This window comes from Somniosus microcephalus, chromosome 6, assembly GCF_052327205.1.
Source record: "Somniosus microcephalus isolate GS21.2 chromosome 6, FLI_Smic_1.0, whole genome shotgun sequence".
NCBI lineage: Eukaryota > Metazoa > Chordata > Chondrichthyes > Squaliformes > Somniosidae > Somniosus > Somniosus microcephalus.
The window spans coordinates 207,191,221-207,212,154 of record NC_140992.1 but is presented as its reverse complement, the minus strand read 5'-3'; the positions used below and the strand labels follow the sequence as shown (position 1 = coordinate 207,212,154).

General features: G+C 47.5%; 1 pseudogene across 1 annotated transcript in view; it reads right to left on the bottom strand.

The window, feature by feature from the left end:
* Positions 1–14,127, bottom strand: part of LOC147116408 (chymotrypsinogen B-like) — a 102,119-nt pseudogene extending 87,992 nt beyond the window's left edge. Inside the window, exon 1 of the transcript XR_015078880.1 lies at positions 14,034–14,127. The product of XR_015078880.1 is annotated as a chymotrypsinogen B-like (transcript). The remainder of the gene's footprint in view (positions 1–14,033) is intronic.
* Positions 14,128–20,934: the final 6,807 nt, after the last annotated feature.

Sequence of the window (20,934 nt, the reverse complement as noted above, 5' to 3'; positions counted from 1 at the left end):
GAAGACAGACCGCGAAGATGCCGAACAATCGCTGCATAGCAGAGCAACGCGCCATCAGTCTAAAGAGAAAGCTGAACAAGAACACCGACTTTCACGAAGACTACGAAAACTTCATGAGGAGTGAAACTTGGATACAAGGCCCAAGTTATCTGCTGGAAACAGAGAGATCATGGCCAGAAAGACCAGATATGCCAAGTCAGATTACTGAAGACGACGTCGAAGTCAAGAGATCAGTCACAGTAAATTTCATAACTACGAAAGAGAACTTTGACACAGTGAACAAGCTTGTTAACCATTTCTCAGGATGGCACCAGTTGAGGAAAGCAGTTGCATGGTTTCTAAGGTTGAAAGAGTTGCTGCTACACCTGAGCGGTAAGAGAAAAGAGTACCGAGCCACTATCAGTCAGTCTGAAAGTAACCCTGATAAGCAGAGAATGCTCCTACAGCAGTATATGCATCAGCACAAGACCACATTGAGCAAGAATTCATTGACCGTGGAGGATTTGGCCAAGGCTGAGAAGGAGATAGTTTGCTTCAGTCAAAGACAAAGATACCCAGAAGAAACCGAAACTCTACAGCAAAATACTCCAATCAAGAAAGGTAGTCATATCTACAAGCTGGACCCTACACTGCAAGATGGAGTACTGAGGGTGGGAGGGAGACTAAACAAATCTGCTATGCCAGAGGAGGCCAAGCATCCTGCTATCCTTTCTAAGGACCTCCGGGTTGCTACTCTCATTCTTCAGCATATACACCAGAGTATTGGACACAGTGGGAGGAATCACGTGCTTGCGAAGCTAAGACAAAGATACTGGATTCCAGGAGCTAATTCCGCAATAAGAAAAATACTCTCTGAATGTATTGTTTGCAGACGGTTACACGCTAGAGCTGGGGAGCAGAAAATGGCAGACCTGCCTGAAGACCGTTTGTTACCAGACAAGCCCCCATTTACAAACGTAGGGGTGGACTATTTCGGGCCTTTCGAGGTAAAGCGAGGACGGAGCCTTGTCAAGAGATATGGTGTGCTTTTCACTTGTTTGACCATCAGAGCAGTTCATATTGAGGTGGCACACACGCTTGACACTGATTCCTGTATTAACGCCTTGCGGCGCTTTGTCTGTAGAAGAGGACAGGTGTCCATTATGCGTTCTGATAATGGCACTAATTTCGTCGGAGCGGAGAGAGAACTACAGGAAGCTATTGAAGGTTGGAATCAGCTTAAAATACAGGAAGCCATGATGCAAACAGGAATTAAGTGGATCTTCAATCCTCCGGCTGCATCCCACCACGGAGGTGTCTGGGAAAGACAGATACGCACCGTAAGAAAACTACTCAGTTCTGTACTGAAGCAGCAAGCGCTGGACGACGAGGGACTCCAAACCGTTCTGTGCGAGGTCGAAGCCATCATTAATGACCGACCGATAACTAAGACATCAGATGATCCCAATGACCTCGAAGCCCTGACTCCGAACCACCTGTTGTTGTTGAAAACACAGCCAGCCATGCCCCCGGGAGTCTTCAAAAAGGAAGATCTGTATGCCCGTCGGAAGTGGAGGCAAGTTCAGTATATGTCAGACCTCTTCTGGACCAGATGGACAAGAGAATACTTACCTCTGCTACAGGAGCGTCAAAAATGGTCCAAAATAAAGAGGAACTTCATCGTCGGAGACATTGTCTTAATTGTGGATGATTCAGCCCCTAGAAATTCTTGGTTGATGGGAAAAATAATTAAGACCATGCCAGACTCCAGAGGCGTCGTTCGTCGCGTCTGTTTGCAAACCAAGACCAGTACCCTGGAGAGACCGATCACAAAGCTCTGCCTGCTACAAGAAGCAGCGTGAAAAGCTCCTGAACGAAAGAAAAAAGTGGACACTTGTATTGTAAATATGTTGAACTCATTAGTTTATGACTCTTAATGTTTGAGTAATTGATATGCTTCATGTGCCTAGTCAATTAGGGGCCGGAATGTAAGAGCCATAAAAGCTTAAGAAAATACTTTAAAATAGTGGCTAAATGGCATAATACAGTTAATTTACCTGAACGACTTATTGTATTAAGAAACCCCCTATTTTCTTGCTCCAGTAGTATAGTCCGACACCCCCTTCATTCTTGCCACAATGGAACAGTCCCTAAGCCACACATGGGTGCAGCCATCTTACAGTTTTAAACTGCACGTGGTGAAAGAGGCAGAAGCTGTGAGGTTTGGAGCAGTACAGTTTTTGACCGTGTTCGTTTATACGTGTTTGCTTTGTAATTCTGTTCGTTAAGTGTTATAGTAAACCGTTTAAAAGACAAAGCTACGTTTGGGAACGTTTTATTTCGACACGCGTCTACTCGATGTTAAAAGCCCCACAGCCCAGTGGCCTGCCTGTTTGGAAACTAAGAAGCGCCACTACATACATATAGACTGGGCAAATCAAATTTGCAATAATAGTGTGGAGGACGAATTCATGGCACGTATGCAAGATAGTTTTCTAGATCTGTATGTTGAGGAACCAACTAGGGAACAGGTTATTTTAGATCTAGTATTGTGCAACGAGAAAGGGTTAATTATTAACCTTGTAGTAAAGGGGCCTTTAGGGAAGAGTAACCATAATATGATAGAATTTTATATTGAGTTTAAAAGTGATTCAGTTAAGTCCAAAACTAGGGTCTTCAATCTAAACAAAGCAAACTACATAGGTATGAGGGGCAAGCTGGCTAAGGTAGATTGGGAAACTACATTAAAAGGTATGACAGTAGACAAGCAATGGCTAGCATTAAAAAAATTAATACATAATTTACAACAAATGTACATTCCTTTAAGGCACAAAAACCCCACAGGAAAAGTGGTCCAACTGTGGCTAACAAGAGAAGTTAAAGATCGTATTATGTCAAAGGAAGAGGCTTATAATGTTGCCAAAAAGAGTAGTAAGCCTGAGGATTGGGAGGAGAACCAAAGGTCTAGTGAGAATGAGGAACTGAAAGAAATTAGTATTAGTAAAAAAATAGTACTGGAGAAATTAATGGGACTGAAAGCCGATAAATTCCCTGGACCTGATGGCCTACATCCTAGAGTTTTGAAAGAGGTGCCTATAGAGATAGTGGATGCATTGATTGTCATTTTCCAAAATTCCATAGATTCTAGAACAGTTCCCGCGATTGGAAGGTAGCAAATGTAACCCCACTATTTAAAAAAGGAGGGAGAGAGAAAACGGGGAACTACAGACCAGTTAGCATGACATCAATAGTAGGGGAAATGCTAGAATCAATTATTAAGGACGTGGTAACAGGGCACTTAGAAAATAATAATAGGATTGGGCAGAGTCAACACGGATTTATGAAAGGGAAATCGTGTTTGACAAATCTGTTAGAGTTTTTTGAGGTTGTAACTAGCAGAATAGATAAGGGGGAACCAGTGGATGTGGTATATTTGGATTTTCAGAAGGCATTCGATAAGGTGCCACACAATAGGTTATTAAAACAATATTAGGGCTCATGGGATTGGGTGTAATATACTAGCATGGATTGAGGATTGGTTAACGGACAGAAAACAGAGAGTAGAAATAAATGGGTTATTTTTGGGTTGCTAGGCTGTAACTAGTGAGGTACCACAAGGATCAGTGCTTGGGCCTCAGCTATTCACAATCTATATTAATGATTTGGATGAGGGGACCAAATGTAATATATCCAAGTTTGCTGATGATACAGAGCTAGGTGGGAGAGTAAATTGTGTGAGGAGGATGCAAAGAGGCTTCAAGGGGGTATAGACAGGCTAAGTGAGTGGGCAAGAACATGGCAAATGGAATATAATGTGGAGAAATGTGAAGTTATCCACTTTGATGGGAAAAATAGAAAATCAGAATATTTTTTTAAATGGTGAGAGATTGGGAAATGTTGGTGTTCAGAGGGACCTGGGTGTCCTTGTACACGAATCACTGAATGTTAACATGCAGGTGCAGATACAGGTGAAAGATTGGGGAATGCAGAAGTTAACATGAAGATACAGCAAGCAATCTGGAAAGCAAATGGTATGTTGGCCTTTATTACAAGAGGATTTGAGTATAAGAGTAAAGACATCTTATTGAAATTATTTGGGCCCTGGTGAGACCACATCTGAAGTATTGTGTACAGTTTTGGTCTCCTTACCTAAGGAAGCATATACTTGCCATAGATAGAGTGCAACAAAGGTTCACCAGACTGATTCCTGGGATGGGGGAATTGTCCTATTGTGGCAAAGCCACCAAAGAGACTCTCACAGTAACTTGTACAATTGTCTTTAATCATTATTGTTACCTTTTAATGTTTGCCCTGTTTAAACAGCGCGGGATCGATAAAATCGCAATCTGACGTGTTGACGTCATCACGTGGGTCACGTGACGTTCCCAACGGCAGGAAACGTGATGACGTCATGACGTCAGGGTTGGAGGGCGTTTCCAGTTAGTCCTCGTGGAGTGAGCTAGTGTACAGACCTGTTTGGAGTTTCTCCTGCATTTTTGTTTTGTAATACTTTCAGTGCATTAAACTAAGTTTGTTAACTACCACTTTAGTTCACAGTGTTTTTGTTAGGAGTGCACAGACTCCTACACTGGTGACCCCGAATCCTCGCGATCGTTTTTCGCGGTGGACACGGAACGCAGGCCAGTGATGGATGCCAACGCTGTGGCCTTGAAGCTCCCCAATTCTGGGAACAACAGGCGGCCTCCTGGTTTGTGCAGGCCGAGGCGCAATTTGAACTCCGCAACATCGTGCAGGACCAGACCCGATATTTGTACGTGGTCTCCGCCCTCGATAGCTCAACGGCGTCGAGGATCATCAGCCTTCTGGAGAACCCCCTGAATGCTGACAAGTATGTAGCCATCAAGACTCGGCTGCTGCAGGTATTTGGCCTTACCAAGGCGGAGCGCGCTCGCCGCTTACCTGACACTACCAGGGTTAGGTGACCCCAAACCCTCGGAACTAATGAGCCACATGCTAACGCTCCTGGGGTCCGAACCCCTATGTTTCCTGTTCCGCGAGCTGTTCCTTATGCAGCTGCCCGAACACGTCCAGGCAGCCCTCGCCAGATCGGACACCGGGGACTGCATCGCGCTCGCCGAAGAGGCGGCTAAAATTTACGCGGTCCGGCAGCAATACTGTGCCATCGTGCAACGCCCCGCCCCGAGGGGCCCGGCCCTGGCCCCGGCGCCTCCGACGGCCGGTTACTCTTAATGTTTGAGTAATTGATATGCTTCATGTGCCTAGTCAATTAGGGGCCGGAATGTAAGAGCCATAAAAGCTTAAGAAAATACTTTAAAATAGTGGCTAAATGGCATAATACAGTTAATTTACCTGAACGACTTATTGTATTAAGAAACCCCCTATTTTCTTGCTCCAGTAGTATAGTCCGACACCCCCTTCATTCTTGCCACAATGGAACAGTCCCTAAGCCACACATGGGTGCAGCCATCTTACAGTTTTAAACTGCACGTGGTGAAAGAGGCAGAAGCTGTGAGGTTTGGAGCAGCACAGTTTTTGACCGTGTTCGTTTATACGTGTTTGCTTTGTAATTCTGTTCGTTAAGTGTTATAGTAAACCGTTTAAAAGACAAAGCTACGTTTGGGAACGTTTTATTTCGACACGCGTCTACTCGATGTTAAAAGCCCCACAGCCCAGTGGCCTGCCTGTTTGGAAACTAAGAAGCGCCACTACATTAGTCAAAAACTAGCTCCCTAAGAAGGAAGGGACGGAATCGTCGGCGAACGTATACATGAATGGTCACGGAGCCAGACGACAATTTAAGAAAGCGAAGGTACAGTGACTGTTACTTGCTTTGTTCATTCTGTTGAGAAGCTAAATAAGAGCTGCGGGTAAAATGGCCGAGGCCTTACGGAGCCAGGAGCTTCCCCCAGCCAGAAGGATTGCTGGCCAAAAGAGGGAAATAAAGCTCACCCCAAAGGCAAGGGAAGAGAAGTTACATAGAAGCATAGGTGCAAGGAAGGCTAAATTAGTTCAGATAACTGGAAAAATGAAGATAATTGATCGTCTCATGGAAGATAATGCTAATATTAAGAAAGCTGAAGACATGATGTATTACGATTTCTCCAAGCTGCATGAAGAATTTAATATACTCAATGAAGATGTATTAGCACTTCTGTCTGAAGAAGAGGGAAACACTGATCAGCACGACTGGTTTGATCTTAAATCAACCAGCATTAAGGACTATATCAAGGCCACGGAGCAGTGGATGTTAAAAATTCGTCAAGATGCTGATACAGCAGAGAAAGATAAGGTTGACGATGAAGTCGGACCAGACGATAGCATTTCAGAGACTTCCGCCAGACCGAGCAAAAATCGAAAAGAAGGTAGCTCTGTTTCTGGACGCAGGTCAGTCGCTTCTACCACAAGCTCGGCGCGACGCATGAGAGCGGAGGCTGAACGGGCGGCGTTGATGGCGCGCGCAGCATCTTTAGATGAGAAGCAAGCTCTTGAACGGGAAGAGGCCCAACTGCAGGTCCAAGAGGCCCAACTGCAGGCCCAACTGCAGGCCCAACAGGCCCAACTGCAGGCTCAACTGCAGGCCCAACAGGCCCAACTGCAGGCCCAAGTGCAGGCCCAACAGGCCCAAGTGCAGGCCCAGCGGGCCCAGGTGCAGGCAAAGAAAGAACGGCTGGAGATGAAAACAGCTATCGAGGTCTCAGACGCCAGGTTGAGTGCGTACGAAGATTATGAAGGCTCGCGGGACGGCGGGAGCCACTGCCAGTCAACGTTGCCACATAGAGTTGGATCCAGGGCACCTTCAAGAGTTACAACAGAGCCCGAAAGCAATTCCCCGGCATTACAGCATGGAAGAGTGGCCTCTCCACTAACAGGAGCACGTGATGCTACCCCAGACATCAGACGGTCTAGACTAGACCCTGCTGATGACCACCAGAGGCCTGAAGACACAGGGAGAAGCCTATACCGAGTGATGCAACGTCAGAACGAAATTACAGAGATGCTTGTAAAACAACAGAATCTGTTTCGACTCCCTCAAAGAGACATACCAGTGTTCCAAGGCGACCCACTCAAGTATAAGCCCTTCATCAGATCCTTTGAACAAGCCATTGACTCCAAGACAGAGAGCAGCAGTGATAAGTTGTACTACCTGGGACAGTACACCAGTGGTAAACCACAAGACCTGGTCAGAAGCTGTGAACACATGAGACCGGACCGGGGATACATAGAAGCCAGGAAGTTGCTGCAGGAGCACTATGGTAACGAGCTGAAGATAGCCACTGCATATATCGAAAAGGCTACCAAGTGGCCACAGATCAGATCGGAAGACGGAGAGGCATTGAACGCATATGTTCTCTTCCTCATAGGATGTCGCAACACCATGGAGGACGTTGAATTCATGGAAGAGATGGACAATCCTACGACTATGAGAATCGTCATCTCTAAGCTTCCTTACAGGATGAGAGAACAATGGAGAAGAACAGCCTTTGAGATAATGGAGAGACGGAAAAGTAGAGCCAGGTTTGCAGACCTAGTGAATTTCATAGACAAACAGGCTAAAATTGCTAGGGACCCATTGTTTGGAAACATCCAGGATGTCAGCCCGACCACCGATGGAAGAGTGAAAGCCAAGCCTGCTGAATCAAAGACTCTCAGGAAAGGTGGTTCCAGGGGAAGCAGCTTTGCAACTATCGTCACTCAGGCCGAGGAAGAAAGGCCCCAGAACTCATCTCCCAAAAAGAGCAGCACAGTGACGCCTGCTAATGCCTTTCAGAAGCCATGCTTATTCTGCCAAAAGAATCATACATTGGATTTCTGCAGCAACATCAAAGCACAGCCACATAAGGACAGAATCGAATTCCTGAAGTACAACGGCCTATGTTTTGGATGTCTCTCTCAGGGGCACCTGAGTAGAAACTGTAAGCAAAGAACAACATGCAGAGAGTGCACTCGGAAACATCCCAGTCTGCTGCATATCCATAAAGAAGAACAAGTCTCTAAGAAGAGTGAAGAAAACAATACCGACGAGAAGGTTGTTTCAAGTGCTCTGGTGTCGCTAGAACCAGAGACTTGTGGACTCACTGGGGCCGGTGACAGTGACTGTATTCTTGCCATCGTACCAGTAAGGATCAAGTCTAAGAGGAGTGAGAAGGTTGTGGAGACTTACGCCTTCATGGATCCAGGTAGTTCAGCAACGTTCTGCACAGAATCACTCACGCGACAGCTGAACGTTAGAGGCAGAAGAACAGAAATCCTATTACGCACCATGGGTCATGAGAAGTCAATGCAAAGCTATATCCTGTCAGACCTAGAAGTGTGTGGACTTGAAGAGAAGGACTTCATAGACCTGCCTAATGTTTTCACACAGAGGGAGATTCCTGTTAGAATAGGGAACCTAGCCCTGCAGAAGGATGTGGATAGATGGCCCTACCTAGAAAAGGTGCGCCTCCCATACATTGAAGCAGAAATTGGCCTATTAATTGGAACCAATGCCTACAAAACTATGGAGCCATGGCAGGTGATAAACAGCAAGGATGACGGACCCTACGCCGTCAGGACAGCCCTTGGATGGGTAATCAATGGACCGGTAAGGAGAGATGATGGCCACAAGTTGAACAAGGAGGAACGACAAAACGTCACAGTTAATCGCATCTCTATCGCAAGCACTGAAGAGCTGTTGATACAGCAGTTCAACGCAGACTTCTCAGAACGCAGCTGTGAGGAAAAGACAGAGATGTCACAAGAAGACCATCAGTTCATGGGTTTGATGACAAGGTCTACACAGTTCATTGATGGCCACTATCACATTGGTTTGCCACTGAGAAGACAGACCGCGAAGATGCCGAACAATCGCTGCATAGCAGAGCAACGCGCCATCAGTCTAAAGAGAAAGCTGAACAAGAACACCGACTTTCACGAAGACTACGAAAACTTCATGAGGAGTGAAACTTGGATACAAGGCCCAAGTTATCTGCTGGAAACAGAGAGATCATGGCCAGAAAGACCAGATATGCCAAGTCAGATTACTGAAGACGACGTCGAAGTCAAGAGATCAGTCACAGTAAATTTCATAACTACGAAAGAGAACTTTGACACAGTGAACAAGCTTGTTAACCATTTCTCAGGATGGCACCAGTTGAGGAAAGCAGTTGCATGGTTTCTAAGGTTGAAAGAGTTGCTGCTACACCTGAGCGGTAAGAGAAAAGAGTACCGAGCCACTATCAGTCAGTCTGAAAGTAACCCTGATAAGCAGAGAATGCTCCTACAGCAGTATATGCATCAGCACAAGACCACATTGAGCAAGAATTCATTGACCGTGGAGGATTTGGCCAAGGCTGAGAAGGAGATAGTTTGCTTCAGTCAAAGACAAAGATACCCAGAAGAAACCGAAACTCTACAGCAAAATACTCCAATCAAGAAAGGTAGTCATATCTACAAGCTGGACCCTACACTGCAAGATGGAGTACTGAGGGTGGGAGGGAGACTAAACAAATCTGCTATGCCAGAGGAGGCCAAGCATCCTGCTATCCTTTCTAAGGACCTCCGGGTTGCTACTCTCATTCTTCAGCATATACACCAGAGTATTGGACACAGTGGGAGGAATCACGTGCTTGCGAAGCTAAGACAAAGATACTGGATTCCAGGAGCTAATTCCGCAATAAGAAAAATACTCTCTGAATGTATTGTTTGCAGACGGTTACACGCTAGAGCTGGGGAGCAGAAAATGGCAGACCTGCCTGAAGACCGTTTGTTACCAGACAAGCCCCCATTTACAAACGTAGGGGTGGACTATTTCGGGCCTTTCGAGGTAAAGCGAGGACGGAGCCTTGTCAAGAGATATGGTGTGCTTTTCACTTGTTTGACCATCAGAGCAGTTCATATTGAGGTGGCACACACGCTTGACACTGATTCCTGTATTAACGCCTTGCGGCGCTTTGTCTGTAGAAGAGGACAGGTGTCCATTATGCGTTCTGATAATGGCACTAATTTCGTCGGAGCGGAGAGAGAACTACAGGAAGCTATTGAAGGTTGGAATCAGCTTAAAATACAGGAAGCCATGATGCAAACAGGAATTAAGTGGATCTTCAATCCTCCGGCTGCATCCCACCACGGAGGTGTCTGGGAAAGACAGATACGCACCGTAAGAAAACTACTCAGTTCTGTACTGAAGCAGCAAGCGCTGGACGACGAGGGACTCCAAACCGTTCTGTGCGAGGTCGAAGCCATCATTAATGACCGACCGATAACTAAGACATCAGATGATCCCAATGACCTCGAAGCCCTGACTCCGAACCACCTGTTGTTGTTGAAAACACAGCCAGCCATGCCCCCGGGAGTCTTCAAAAAGGAAGATCTGTATGCCCGTCGGAAGTGGAGGCAAGTTCAGTATATGTCAGACCTCTTCTGGACCAGATGGACAAGAGAATACTTACCTCTGCTACAGGAGCGTCAAAAATGGTCCAAAATAAAGAGGAACTTCATCGTCGGAGACATTGTCTTAATTGTGGATGATTCAGCCCCTAGAAATTCTTGGTTGATGGGAAAAATAATTAAGACCATGCCAGACTCCAGAGGCGTCGTTCGTCGCGTCTGTTTGCAAACCAAGACCAGTACCCTGGAGAGACCGATCACAAAGCTCTGCCTGCTACAAGAAGCAGCGTGAAAAGCTCCTGAACGGAAGAAAAAAGTGGACACTTGTATTGTAAATATGTTGAACTCATTAGTTTATGACTCTTAATGTTTGAGTAATTGATATGCTTCATGTGCCTAGTCAATTAGGGGCCGGAATGTAAGAGCCATAAAAGCTTAAGAAAATACTTTAAAATAGTGGCTAAATGGCATAATACAGTTAATTTACCTGAACGACTTATTGTATTAAGAAACCCCCTATTTTCTTGCTCCAGTAGTATAGTCCGACACCCCCTTCATTCTTGCCACAATGGAACAGTCCCTAAGCCACACATGGGTGCAGCCATCTTACAGTTTTAAACTGCACGTGGTGAAAGAGGCAGAAGCTGTGAGGTTTGGAGCAGTACAGTTTTTGACCGTGTTCGTTTATACGTGTTTGCTTTGTAATTCTGTTCGTTAAGTGTTATAGTAAACCGTTTAAAAGACAAAGCTACGTTTGGGAACGTTTTATTTCGACACGCGTCTACTCGATGTTAAAAGCCCCACAGCCCAGTGGCCTGCCTGTTTGGAAACTAAGAAGCGCCACTACATACATATAGACTGGGCAAATCAAATTTGCAATAATAGTGTGGAGGACGAATTCATGGCACGTATGCAAGATAGTTTTCTAGATCTGTATGTTGAGGAACCAACTAGGGAACAGGTTATTTTAGATCTAGTATTGTGCAACGAGAAAGGGTTAATTATTAACCTTGTAGTAAAGGGGCCTTTAGGGAAGAGTAACCATAATATGATAGAATTTTATATTGAGTTTAAAAGTGATTCAGTTAAGTCCAAAACTAGGGTCTTCAATCTAAACAAAGCAAACTACATAGGTATGAGGGGCAAGCTGGCTAAGGTAGATTGGGAAACTACATTAAAAGGTATGACAGTAGACAAGCAATGGCTAGCATTAAAAAAATTAATACATAATTTACAACAAATGTACATTCCTTTAAGGCACAAAAACCCCACAGGAAAAGTGGTCCAACTGTGGCTAACAAGAGAAGTTAAAGATCGTATTATGTCAAAGGAAGAGGCTTATAATGTTGCCAAAAAGAGTAGTAAGCCTGAGGATTGGGAGGAGAACCAAAGGTCTAGTGAGAATGAGGAACTGAAAGAAATTAGTATTAGTAAAAAAATAGTACTGGAGAAATTAATGGGACTGAAAGCCGATAAATTCCCTGGACCTGATGGCCTACATCCTAGAGTTTTGAAAGAGGTGCCTATAGAGATAGTGGATGCATTGATTGTCATTTTCCAAAATTCCATAGATTCTAGAACAGTTCCCGCGATTGGAAGGTAGCAAATGTAACCCCACTATTTAAAAAAGGAGGGAGAGAGAAAACGGGGAACTACAGACCAGTTAGCATGACATCAATAGTAGGGGAAATGCTAGAATCAATTATTAAGGACGTGGTAACAGGGCACTTAGAAAATAATAATAGGATTGGGCAGAGTCAACACGGATTTATGAAAGGGAAATCGTGTTTGACAAATCTGTTAGAGTTTTTTGAGGTTGTAACTAGCAGAATAGATAAGGGGGAACCAGTGGATGTGGTATATTTGGATTTTCAGAAGGCATTCGATAAGGTGCCACACAATAGGTTATTAAAACAATATTAGGGCTCATGGGATTGGGTGTAATATACTAGCATGGATTGAGGATTGGTTAACGGACAGAAAACAGAGAGTAGAAATAAATGGGTTATTTTTGGGTTGCTAGGCTGTAACTAGTGAGGTACCACAAGGATCAGTGCTTGGGCCTCAGCTATTCACAATCTATATTAATGATTTGGATGAGGGGACCAAATGTAATATATCCAAGTTTGCTGATGATACAGAGCTAGGTGGGAGAGTAAATTGTGTGAGGAGGATGCAAAGAGGCTTCAAGGGGGTATAGACAGGCTAAGTGAGTGGGCAAGAACATGGCAAATGGAATATAATGTGGAGAAATGTGAAGTTATCCACTTTGATGGGAAAAATAGAAAATCAGAATATTTTTTTAAATGGTGAGAGATTGGGAAATGTTGGTGTTCAGAGGGACCTGGGTGTCCTTGTACACGAATCACTGAATGTTAACATGCAGGTGCAGATACAGGTGAAAGATTGGGGAATGCAGAAGTTAACATGAAGATACAGCAAGCAATCTGGAAAGCAAATGGTATGTTGGCCTTTATTACAAGAGGATTTGAGTATAAGAGTAAAGACATCTTATTGAAATTATTTGGGCCCTGGTGAGACCACATCTGAAGTATTGTGTACAGTTTTGGTCTCCTTACCTAAGGAAGCATATACTTGCCATAGATAGAGTGCAACAAAGGTTCACCAGACTGATTCCTGGGATGGGGGAATTGTCCTATTGTGGCAAAGCCACCAAAGAGACTCTCACAGTAACTTGTACAATTGTCTTTAATCATTATTGTTACCTTTTAATGTTTGCCCTGTTTAAACAGCGCGGGATCGATAAAATCGCGATCTGACGTGTTGACGTCATCACGTGGGTCACGTGACGTTCCCAACGGCAGGAAACGTGATGACGTCATGACGTCAGGGTTGGAGGGCGTTTCCAGTTAGTCCTCGTGGAGTGAGCTAGTGTACAGACCTGTTTGGAGTTTCTCCTGCATTTTTGTTTTGTAATACTTTCAGTGCATTAAACTAAGTTTGTTAACTACCACTTTAGTTCACAGTGTTTTTGTTAGGAGTGCACAGACTCCTACACTGGTGACCCCGAATCCTCGCGATCGTTTTTCGCGGTGGACACGGAACGCAGGCCAGTGATGGATGCCAACGCTGTGGCCTTGAAGCTCCCCAATTCTGGGAACAACAGGCGGCCTCCTGGTTTGTGCAGGCCGAGGCGCAATTTGAACTCCGCAACATCGTGCAGGACCAGACCCGATATTTGTACGTGGTCTCCGCCCTCGATAGCTCAACGGCGTCGAGGATCATCAGCCTTCTGGAGAACCCCCTGAATGCTGACAAGTATGTAGCCATCAAGACTCGGCTGCTGCAGGTATTTGGCCTTACCAAGGCGGAGCGCGCTCGCCGCTTACCTGACACTACCAGGGTTAGGTGACCCCAAACCCTCGGAACTAATGAGCCACATGCTAACGCTCCTGGGGTCCGAACCCCTATGTTTCCTGTTCCGCGAGCTGTTCCTTATACAGCTGCCCGAACACGTCCAGGCAGCCCTCGCCAGATCGGACACCGGGGACTGCATCGCGCTCGCCGAAGAGGCGGCTAAAATTTACGCGGTCCGGCAGCAATACTGTGCCATCGTGCAACGCCCCGCCCCGAGGGGCCCGGCCCTGGCCCCGGCGCCTCCGACGGCCGGTTACTGTAACTACCACACCCGAAGGCCCGCTGCTGCCGACCACCGTGTGGTTTCGTGCCCAGACCGTCGAACAGACCGCTGCGAGTCAAGAACACCGGGTCCGGTGGGTCCCCCACGGCCACGATGGCGATCGGCAACTCCGGGAATCTCAAGTATTTAACCGACTCCATCTCGGGCCGTCGTTTTTTGTGTGACACGGGGGCACAGTGCAGCATACTTCCCGCCTTGGTCCTCGACCTTCGGTCCGGCGGACGGGGTCCCCCCCCTCCAAGCTGCCAACGGGGGTATGATCCGTACTTGCGGGAAACGACGGGCGCAAGTCTGTTTCGGTGGCCAGCACTTTACCTGGGATTTCGTCACCGCTCAAATTTCGCAGGCCCTTTTGGGCGCCGACTTTTTAGGCACCAACGGCCTGTTGGTGGATGTGAAAAATTGACGCCTCGTTCACGCCGCCACGCTCGACGGTATTTCAGGTGCGCGCAGCACGGCTGCACCGCACTCGGTCTCCTGCGCACGGCCATCTCCCGACGACTTTTCCCGCCTTCTCGGGGACTTCCCTGAGCTGACAAAGCCCACCTTTTCAGCTTCAACTGCCAAGCATCGGTGGAGCATCATATTTCGACAACCGGCTCTCCCGTCTACACCAGGGTGCGGCGTTTGGAGCCCAGCAAGCTCGCGGCGGTGAAGGCGGAGTTCGCCGCGATGGAGAAGCTGGGGATTATTCGCTGGTCCAGTAGTCCCTGGTCTTCACCGCTCCACATCGTCCCAAAGCCTGGCGGGGGATGGCGGCCCTGTGGCGACTATCATCGCCTCAATGAGATAACGACGCCCGACCGTTACCCCATCCCCCACATACAAGATTTCTCTGCGCATTTGGCGGGGAAGTAAATTTTCTCAAAGGTCGACCTCGTCCGTGGGTACCATCAGGTCCCAGTGCACCCCCAGGATGTCCAAAAGACGGCTGTCATCACCTCTTTTGGACTTTTTGAATTCCTCCGCATGCCCTTTCGGCTTAAAAATGTGGCGCAGGCGTTCCAGCGCCTTATGGACTCGGTTCTGCGGGACCTCGATTTTTTGTTCGTCTTCTTGGATGACATTCTGATTGCTAGCACCACAAAGGATGAACACCTCAAGCATCTCCGTGTCCTTTTTCGACGGCTTCAGCAGCACGGCCTCATTGTGAACCCAGACAAATGCCGTTTCGGCCTGGCGCAGCTCGATTTTCTCAGCCACCGCATAACTTCCGCAGGGGCAACGCCGCTTCGAGCTAAGGTGGAGGCGATCACGGCGTTCCCGAAGCCGCAATCCGTGAAAGCCTTACAGGAGTTCCTGGGGATGGTTAATTTTTACCACCGGTTCGTCCCCAGGGCCGCACAGCTCATGCGGCCGCTCTATGAGGCCCTCAGGGGCAAGACGGGAAAGGAGCCCGTGGTTTGGTCGCAAGAAATGGGTCGCGCCTTCGAGGATACGAAGACCGCACTCGCGAACGCAACGATGTTGGCACACCCCCTGCCAGGAGCTATCATCACCCTCACGACGGACGCGTCGGATTATGCTGTGGGGGCCATCCAGGAGCAATGGGGCGACGGTGCATGGCAGCCTCTGGCATTTTTTAGCTGCCAGCTGCAACGGCATGAACGTCGATACAGTACTTTCGACAGGGAGCTGTTAGCTTTGTTTTTGGCCATCCGCCACTTCCGATTCCTCCTCGAAGGGCGCCGCTTCACTGCGTTTGTTGACCACAAACCATTGACGTTCGCGATGGCCAAGACAGCTGAACCGTGGTCGGCTCGGCAACAACGGCAGCTGACTTACATCTCTGAGTTCACCACCGACGTCAGGCACGTGGCTGGCAAGGACAATGTCGTCGCTGATTGCCTCTCCCGCGCCGCCGTCCAGGCCGTTCAATTAGGCATTGACTTCGCAAGAATGGCAGCTGACCAGGCTGCCGACCCGGAGACTCAGGCCTTTCGTTCTGTCCCCGCCAGCCTCCAGCCGAGAGATGTACCATTCCATGCGGCAGGTACCACTCTACTCTGCGATGTTTAGTTGGGTGCACCCCATCCGATTGTGCCGTCCACCTGGCGCCGAGGCGTTTTCGATGCCATACACGGGCTGTTGCATCCTGGAGTGCGGGCGTCGCAGAAGCTGCTAGTCTCCAAATTCGTCTGGAGAGGAATACGCAAAGACGTCCGTGATTGGGCGAACACTTGTGTGGTTTGTCAACGGGCCAAGGTGCAACGGCACGTCAGGGCCCCTCTGGCCACCTTCGAGGTACCGGAGCGGCGTTTCGACCACATTCACGTTGACCTAGTGGGCCCACTTCCACCGTCCCGTGGTTTTACGCACCTTCTGACAATGGTGGATCGCACCATGAGGTGGCCGGAGGCGGTTCCCCTGACGTCCACCACCTCTGCGGATGTCGCGCGAGCCTTCATTTCATCATGGGTAGCCCGGTTTGGTGTCCCTGCGGCTATTTCCTCGGATCGCGGGCCGCAATTTTCGTCGGAACTATGGAATGAGGTGGCCTCAGTATTGGGCACTAAACTACACCGCACTACGGCTTATCACCCGCAAGCGAACGGCTTGTGCGAGCGGTTCCACCGTTCATTGAAGGCGTCGCTCAGGGCCAGCCTTCTGGATGCAGCATGGGTCGATAAACTGCCGTGGGTGATGCTAGGACTGCGCACGGCGCCGAAGGAGGATCTAGAGTCATCGGCCGCGGAAATGGTTTACGGTCAGCCACTTCGAGTTCCGGGCGAGTTCCTGCCGTCCCCTACGCGGCCGTGGTCTGCAGCCAGTCAGCGAGAGGCCCATCGGGACGCGGCTCAGTGTTTCCGCCCAGTTCCGACCTCGCAGCACGGTTTGCCTTCTTCCAACATCCCTGGGGAGCTGTCAAAGGCCAAGTTCGTTTTTGTGCGCCAAGACGGCCATCATACCCCGCTCGCACCTCCTTATGCAGGTCCGTTCCAGGTTCTACAGACCGGGGACAAGAGTTTTGTGATTGACGTCGGGGGCAAGCCTGATCACATCTCTGTTGATCGCCTCAAACCTGCGCACCTGGACCTCGAACAGCCGGTCGAACTGGCGCAGCCTCCGCGCCGGGGCCGGCCACCGGCCGCCGGCCGCCGCTATACCTAACCGCACTGTGCTACCTGCCAGCTCACCACCTGCTCAGCGTTTTCCTCTCTGGGAATTTAGGAGTCGGTCCAACAGGCTTGTCCGACCTCCTCGGCGATTGACTTTCCTCATTAAAGACAATTCTGGGGGGGCGTATGTGGCAAAGCCACCAAAGAGACTCTCACAATAATTAATCATTATTGTTACCTTTTAATGTTTGCTCTGTTTAAATAGCGCGGGATCGCTAAAATCACGATCTGGCGCGATGACGTCATCACGTGGGTCACGTGACGTTCTCAACGGCGGGAAACGTGATGACGTCATGACGTCAAGGTTGGAGGGCATTTCCAGTTAGTCCTCGTGGAGTGAGCTATTGTACAGACCTGTTTGGCGTTTCTCCTGCGTTTTTGTTTTGTAATACTTTCAGTGCATTAAACTAAGTTTGTTAACTACCAGTTTAGTTCACAGTGTTTGTGTTAGGAGTGCACAGACTCCTACACTATGAGGAGAGATTGAGTAGACTAGGCCTATATTCTTTAGAGTTTAGAAGAATGAGAGGTGATCTCATTGAAACATACAAAATTCTAACAGGGCTTGAGAGGGTAGATGCAGGGGGGATGTTTCCCCTGGCTGGGGAGTCTAGAACCAGGGGTCACAGTCTCAGAATAAGGGATCAGCCATTTAGGACTGAGATGAGGAGAAATTTGTTCACTCAGAGGGTGGTGAATCTTTGGAATTCTCTACCCCAGAGGGCTGTGGAGGATCAGTCGTTGAGTATATTCTAGACAGAGATCGATAGATGTTTAGATATTAAGGGAATCAAGGGATATGGGGATAGTGCAGGAAAGTGGAGTTGAGGTAGAAGATCAGCCATGATCTTATTGAATGGCGGAGCAGGCTCGAGGGGCCAAATGGCCTACTCCTGCTCCAATTTCTTATGTTCTTTTATAGTTTAGAACTGTTTATATATAAACCAACACATCGAGATTAAGCTTCTTCTGCTCTGAGTTCTACCAAATCTTGATCCTTCCTTTTAAACCAAAAAATGTTCTGGGCAAAAGAAAGGGGGGGAAACTGAAAAAAAATCTTAAAATCTGAGTGACATTACTGCTGGAATAATATGGGATTCTTAAGCCCCCATAGTGTATGAGGTAACCGTTGAAAGAATGAGTGACACAAGGAGAGCAGAGTTCCCTTCAGATGCATGTGGTTTAAATGCCAAGAGAATATATCTTAAAAGCTATATTTAGTTAACCTCATTCCACTTCTAGAAAGTTCCCTATTGCACAACACTTGTGGATGTAAACTTTTCTGTGGTATGTGAACCAAATTAAAATATAATGCAATGTATCATTGTAAGGAATCTGTATTTGGAAACGTCTTTATTCAATAAATGTATAAGGATATAATATTGCACATTGTAATGTGTCAACGGTACGTACCTGGGACACCCTTTTGATTTCAATTGGCTCTGCTGAGGAATGCATGTCAATCTCTCCAAGCACAACCAGATGATACCCAGGGCTGTTACAAAAAAAACATTTGAAATTTTAATGCGCGATGAGGTTTTGACACTTGTACTTGACACTAAATAAAAGGATTGGAAATATTCTTGTTACTGCTATAGATGAAGCTCCCTGTGCTTCACAGGGAACCACTTTAATCTACAAACATCTGGAACAATCTGGAGACGGAAAGTTGCTACATTAAAGGGTATCAGTCTAACAAGTCAGCTCCAGCGATGTGCTCCTTCATCATGGTGCAAGGTAGCATTTTACTCTTTGTTGTGAGTCCAGACTTCAAGCTTGGATGGTCAGTGTGATCTTATTGTGTGTCACTGGGGATGGGTGGGGAAACTTGCACTCACTAATGTGCATGACAATGTTTATTTCCCCTACCTTCTGCTCAGGCACAGTAGTGAATTATCATAGATTGGCTGTACCGCAGGCCAGATGGAACTTACTGCTCCTTCTGGATTAATCATACCTCTTAGAACATGCAGGGGAGTGGTTCACTTATTCATACCTTTTCTGGATGTTGACATATACCAGAGATGATGTTAAAGCTGCCAGTGTCAATCTGCACTCATCTCTATTCACTGGAAAAGGTGCCTTAAACTCTTTAAATGTCAGCATTCCCTATTGTGCCAGCATTTGCAATGTTCAACATCCTCATAGGTGTTAGATCCGTGGTTCAGTAGATAAAGAATTACACGGATGCTGTACATAAACAAACAACAGGTCTTTACTGGAGGAGGGTCATCTCTAGACTGGAGTACAGAGGCATGCGCACAGCTTATATACCGGTGTGGTTACTGTTGTGTATGTCCCTTTAAGGGAATAACTGGTCTCAGATTGCAGTACCGGCAGTGACCATCCCTGTATAAAAGGCCCTGGCAGGCTTCTGTAGTTTCAGTTTCCAGATTGTCTCCATTCAGTAAAGACTTGTTAAACCAACTCCTGCATTCCGTGTCTCCATTAACACACGGATTTAATACTGGCGACGAGTAAGAAACGAATTTACCTGCAACTCGGCAGCACCTCAGACGACGTTATTGAAGGTCAAAGCCATAAAAGAAAAAAAAATAATTCAAAGAAACTCGAGAAACGGGCGTCGACCGTGGGCAACTGCCCTCCAAATCATCGGATTGAAAACTTGCAGGGGAGACTGTCAAGAGCCAGGCTTGGTTCCCCAGTCTGTGGTTTCCCAGCTAATCGGGCTGATCCTTCCTGGGCTGCGGCGGGCTAGAGCTCGATCGGGTGGCTCTGCAACGGGGCCGGGCAGCGAGTTGGGAAGCAAAGAGAGAGAGAGAGGGTGGAGCACACAGGGCGCGGCCAGTGCTTCGCAGCCGGGCAGCGTTCGGACCTAAGAAGAGGGAGGGAAGTGTCCCAAAGGGTCCGCTCCACGACGGGAATGGTTAAAAATAAAAATACCGTGGAGAGCGGCGTTGACAGCAGCGGCAGCAGCGGGAAAGCACGGGAGGCACCATCTTAACTCGGCGGGGAAGAAGGAAAAGCGCGGAAGGCGCCATTTTGATCCATCGGGGACGAAGGAAAAGCACGGGAGACGCCATCTTAGATTTTCAAGATGCCAAAGACTGGCGATATCACTGCCTTCGATAATGCAATAGAAGACTGGACCACGTATGTGGAAAGAGTCGAGGTATATTGCGAGGCAAACGAAATAGCCGAGGGGAAAAAGGCATCGGTATTGCTAAATTTAATGGGCACAAGAACATACGGCCTATTGCGGGACCTGATTACTCCAGCCAAACCGAAGGCGAAGAGTTTTAATGAAATTGTTGCTATCCTACAGGAACACCTAAATCCTACACCGCTGCTGATAGCAGAAAGATTTAAATTCCACAGGAGAAATCAGCATAAAAATGACAGCAATGCTGATTACCTTACGGAACTACGCAAGCTATCAAAGCACTGCCAGTTCGGAGCAGGACTGGCAGATACCTTACGGGACAAATTTGTCTGTGGACTCCTGAATGAAGGAACCCAGAAGAGGTTACTCTCAGAGAAAGAGCTGACGCTAGATAAGGCTTTCAGCGTGGCAGTATCGTACGAAGCAGCAGCAAGGGGAGCTGCGGAAATACAACAAAAGCCACAGGAATACGGCACCCACGAAATGACATGGGGATTTGCAAAATGTTATCGCTGCGGCAGAACAAACCATGACCAGAAGGACTGCTGGTCCAAGGACAAAATATGCAGGCAATGCGGAAAGATGGGACACATTGCACGAGTTTGCAGGTCTGAGAAGAAGACCAACGACAATAAAAAGGCTACTGAGGAACCGTACAGGAAAGTACAAAAGATGACGGACAGTAGTTCCGAAGACCAGATGAG